Consider the following 5,398-nt stretch of genomic DNA (forward strand, 5'->3'; position numbering starts at 1 on the left):
CGCCACTAGGCCCGGGCCGCCTCCCCGCCGCGAGGCGTCTGCCACAGCCCAGGGTGCGGGGGCGCGGCAGAGCGGCCTCGGCCCGGCCCCGGCCGCGCCTCCTCTCAGCAGGCGGCCGAAGCGCCGCCGCCGCCTCCGCCTTCCCTCCCCCTCCCGTCCCCCGCCGCCCCTCGCTTCTCACCCCTTCGCTGCGGAGCAGGAGCCGCGTCCGGAGCGTCGCCGCGGCCCCTCCGCGCCGCGCGAGTCGGGGATGGGGCCGGGGATGGGGTCGGGGGACGCCGCTGGGCCGCCTGAGGCCCGGCTGGGAAGCCCCGGGGCGCCACTAGGCCGCGAACACACCGCGCCGAGCCGCCGCCGCCGCGCTGCGTGGGGTCATGTGACCCGCCCCTTCCGTCGGCGGCCCGACCTGCACCGCGCCGCGCGACCATAGAGGCGGCCGTGCCAGAGCGCCCTCCCGCGCCGCACCCAGACAATAAGGCTCCCAACCATAGAGCAGCGGCGGCTAGAAGGGCACAGAGGGAGAAGAAAGGCGTGCGGGCTGCCGCCATCTTTGCTGGGGGCAGGTGATGCGGCGCCTTGACCCTGCTCGGAGCGTCGCCATCTTGAGGTCAAACACCGTCGCTCGGGGCTCCCGGCGGCTGCGGCGTGGGGGGGTTGGAGGCCCTGGAAAGCTTCCCGCTGTGGGTTAGCACCGGCTGCTGGCGTGCGCCCCTCACCCTCCCGCACCGGCTCGGTTAGTGCGGGGTGCCATTTCCGGCTGCCGCGCTCTCGGGCCAGGCTTAGCTGCGACCCAGCCGTGACAGGGGTAGGTGCAGGCTGTACCCGCAGCCACAGCCGCTTGGGAGATGCGCCTATTGCTCTTAACAGGCTATTAGTAAGGAGGGAACACGTGTTTTAGCTGTGTTTAGCAAATTTCTAAGGGCCTAGAAAGCTAAAACGAAAAGCAGTCTTATGGTCATTGTGTGTAAAGATACAGAATCATAGAATGGTTTGGGTTGGAAGAGACCTTTAAAGGTCGTCTAGTTCCAACCCCCGTGCCATGGGCAGGGACACCTTCCACTAGACCAGGTTGCTCAAAGCCCCGTCCAACCTGGCCTTGAACACTGCCAGGGAGGGGGCAGCCACAACCTCTCTGGGGAACCTGTTCCAGTGCCTCACCACCCTCACAGTAAAGAATTTCTTCCTTATATCTAATCTGAATCTACCTCTTTCAGTTTAAAACCACTACCCCTCGTCCTATCCCTACACTCCCTGATCAAGAGTCCCTCCTCATCTTTCCTGTAGCCCCCTTTAAGTACTGGAAGGCCACTATAAGTTCTCCCCGGAGCCTTCTCTTCTCCAGGCTGAACACCCCCAACTCTCTCAGCCTGTGCTTGCAGGGAAGGTGCTCCAGCCCCCCGATCATCTTTGTGGCCTCCTCTGGACCTGATCCAGAGGTCCATGTCCTTCTTCTGTTGGGGGCCCCAGAGAGCTGGACACAGCACTGCAGGGGGGGTCTCACCAGCATGGAGTAGAGGGGCAGAACCACCTCCCTTGACCTGCTGGCCATGCTGCTTTTGGTGCTCAGGATATGGTTGGCTTTCATGGAAGGCAGTATCTCTGCTGGAAAAACTAAAGACTTACTCTGTAAGTAAAAAGAGCAGGCACCAGTATCTTAGGCAGCCATATGTTCAGCAAAAAGATGTCAGTGTGCTATATAAAGCAGCTGGGCCTAGCTACGGTCTACAACCGGTAGTTTCCCTGACCTACTTCCAGCATTTAGATTACCTTAAAAGACAATTTAAAATGTACAGTTCCCCCCAACATTACATGTGAGACCATAGTTGCTGTAGTTACCACAATGATGGCAAGCAATTGCAAATGGAAAGAGGAAGTGACTGTGAATGGAAAGAAGGTGGTCTTACAGACAATACTGAGGTAGACCACAACATGAGCATATGTGCACAAAGCTGTTTAAACCATTTTGGATCGGCTAGGGAAAAAAAATCTCACTGTCTTTATATTACATTTTCCACAGTTCACATACACTGTTTAAGGAAAAGTGCTCAAAAGACAAGAGTCTAATGACACTCCCCTCCACCTGTAATGGCAAGAAAAGCATTGGAACTGTTGACTTCTTCAGTACAAAGCAGATTAAATCTATCTGACTGATGTCACATGTGCTACTGAACAGTCAACAACTGAGCTGGAACTAAGGTCATGTTCATCACCTTGCTTTACATGATGATGTGCAAGGGTAAATATTTTAGCAGTAACAGATTTAGGAAATAGTTCGAGATTGAATGCAATTCCTTCCCCCATCAGAAACAGCATTTTTACTTTCTGTTAATTACAACTCATTCCATGCAGCCTGCATATCTCCCTTCAACTAATAAAAGTTTAGTAACTGCAGTACTGACTACTGTTAATATTTCAAATAATTTATAAACATACTAGGTAAGTAAAAATAGTACTCATTTTACAGCTTGCAGGAAAACCAAGGAAAAGAGAAAGGACGTAGAAAGAATCTTCTGAGTTTCCTGTTTCTATGCTCTTGTCTCAGATCGAAACTGTTACCTGCTTGAAAAAGAAATGTGAAATCCAAACTCACTTGTACTGCTGTAACAAGGTTTTATTTACAGGAAACATTGCAAAGGCTTTCCTAATTTAGATGTTCATCTGTTTTGTTTAGCCAAAGAAATAGACCATTTTGCATTTACTCTCCTTGTACAAATCATGAACTTCAGCCTCCAGTATCCTTCCTAGTCAAGGAAGAATTGCATCAGAAGCATCCATTAAAAATAGCTACTTTCACATCTCTACTCTTTCTGCTATTGAATTTTAGCATTACCTACACCTAAACCTATCCATGTTATCTTTTTACCCTTCAGTTGTGAAACTGAGATCCCACTTTCCAGATACTGATCACAGTTCACTTTATTCAGTTCCTTGCTGCAGACTCCAGAGTTTCATGCTCAAGCTAATCAAAAAGAGTGCAAAAGATGGATTTTAGTATTAAGGCCAAAATTAAAAGAGGTGGTTTTTATGTCTGCAGTTTTGCATTTCAAGTGTGAGAGATCCTTCCAAACATGCTAGGCAGCATCTCAGGGTACAGGGGGTCAGATTGTTTCTAGGCTGTGCAACATTTTACATGTTTTATGGGTGGAACAGAGTTCTAGTCCACAGCTCCAGAATCACTCGCTAAAAACGATCTACTACAGTGGTGAAAGAGTATGGTCTTTATAAAAATGTGACTAATCACTGGGATCCTGGATCCTTATGGCTCATCTGCTCCACCCAGTGCAAGTTCCTCTCTCTTTTCAGTATATGCTATGTTACTCCCGTGGACAACAGTAAAACTTGTTTTCAAGGAGCAGCTGGAATTGATTTTTGACATAAAACCAAATTTATGGTTATAAGTAGGGCATTTAAAAGAGAAATTAAATTTACACTTCCTATTCCAGGAGCACAGTGCTGCACTTTTTCTAAGAGAAGTAGGAAACGGGGATGAAAGTTTAGGCTTTATGCAGAAAGTAGTAACTAGCACAACTTTGTATGTTTTGTAATATTTTAAATAAAAGTAGCCTTCAGGTATATTTTTTTTTTAAACACCACAGAATGAATAATTACATCTTGTCTTTTCTTCCTCATACCCTTTAATCGCTCCCTCTATCACATTACCAGCCTAAATACAGCCACTTAGAGGCAGATCCCTTGGATGCCAAACTCTCATTGATTTATTCCTTGGCTCCCCATGAATAGCACTGTGATATTTAAAAGTTTCTACCTCGTATGTATTAAACATATATGCTATCCAGGATTTTTCTCACTGTGAAGGCATTTGGTTCAGCAAAAGTTTATTCCTATAGATGTCAGTCTACTTAGTTAATCTTTCCTGCAAAATACTGAATGAAAATACATTATTGTAATAGTATGAAAGAGAACAGGGAAGGCAGTTACTGCGCCAATCTTCAGTCATTCATCATCACTAAACTACATGGAAGAGAAATAGATAAACATACACAAATACACAAAAAATATACACAAATAGATATGGTAGAACAAAAGTCCTTCCGCAATACACCTGATTTCAGACAGGGCCTCGGTCACTCCTAGTGTTAGGAACTTCCCTGATGCCTTATTTCTGTGGTAATTGGTCCTGCTGACTCAGTTTTGTGAGACGATGATACTTGATGATCACTGCTGTCTACATGGATATCCAGCTATGTAATTTGGCTCCCTCTCAAAATTCTTTGTATACAACCAAACCAGGGGACCAAACAACAGGGCACGTTATAGCTGCCTGTCTATGGTCATCAACATGCAGAGTCCACTCAAGCGAAACAGTGCATCTCCTTCCTCCAACGAGGTAACCATTAGCATTTGATCCAAGCATCCAGCCCAAAACTCTGGTTACTTTAGAAGAAAAATTGCTTGTGCACTGGCTACACTACAACAAAAATATTTTTGCACATTACCTAAATCACATACTTTTGGAAACACATACAGCCAATGAAAAATAACTTGTCCTTTCCTTGTAGTACCCTGCCCTTTCCAGCCAGTACCACAAGCCAAAATGTCCTTGGAGCCGTTGCTGGCCGAGGTTGGTTCCTCACCGTGCAGATTCTTTGACCGCCTCTCTCTGCATCCCCTACCTGTTCCCACAGCTCCAGCTTCTGACTGCAGACCTGATATTTTTTGGCAGGTGTGGGCCTCTATTTCAGATCTGCAGTCTCTGAAGGACTAAATAAAGGGCAGCAGTACACCCATTGCCTAGAGCTACCGTCGCTAAAAGGAAAAAAGGGCGGCAGTAGCAGTGACCCATGGCACTCCTTGTCGAGGCTGGGTTTCGAAGGGAGCTGGGCACCCAGCTCTCTCTCGGGCGGGCACCGTGACCCACTTGCTCGCCAGGCCGGGAGCAGCCGCTTGGTCGCTCTCCAGGTGGTGAAAGGGCAGAGCTTCGCTGCGAATTTCATGCCCCAAACACCTGCTGGCGGCTATTTACGCTCCCCCAGCGCAGGGCGGCCCGCAGCTCCCCCCGCGCGGGCTCGCGGGGCAGAAATAAAGCAAAGAGAAAAGAAAAACCTGAGGGGACAGTGGAAGGGCCGGGAGCGCTGCGGCTCCCCAGGGCCGCCCTCGGGGGCGGGAGCGCCGCCTCACGGCACGGCCACCGGGACAGCGCCCTCCGCCGCCCCCCCCCTCCGGTAACCTCCCTGCTCCGTCCCAGGAGCCGCACGTCGGGCCTCGCCGCCCCGGGAACTACACCTCCCGGCGGGCGCCACGGCGGGGCCCCGCGGCGCCGTGCGCTCTGCCGGCAGCTCTCCGTGAGGCAGCGCCGGGCCCCCGGACTACAGCTCCCGGCGTGCCAGCGCCGCCCCGCCTCCCGCCCGCCCGCCTCCTTCCCGTCTCCGCGGTGAGA

The 5,398-nt window shown here is 50.5% G+C and overlaps 1 protein-coding gene across 2 annotated transcripts in view; it reads right to left on the reverse strand.

The window, feature by feature from the left end:
• Positions 1-372, reverse strand: part of RBM25 (RNA binding motif protein 25) — a 34,426-nt gene extending 34,054 nt beyond the window's left edge. For both annotated transcript variants that reach the window (XM_074867947.1, XM_074867946.1), the window contains exon 1: positions 182-372. The gene's annotated coding sequence lies outside the window, so the exon portion shown is untranslated. The remainder of the gene's footprint in view (positions 1-181) is intronic.
• Between the last annotated feature and the right edge of the window lie 5,026 nt (positions 373-5,398).

This window comes from Strix uralensis, chromosome 4 (assembly GCF_047716275.1).
Source record: "Strix uralensis isolate ZFMK-TIS-50842 chromosome 4, bStrUra1, whole genome shotgun sequence".
In the NCBI taxonomy this organism is placed as follows: Eukaryota; Metazoa; Chordata; class Aves; order Strigiformes; family Strigidae; genus Strix; species Strix uralensis.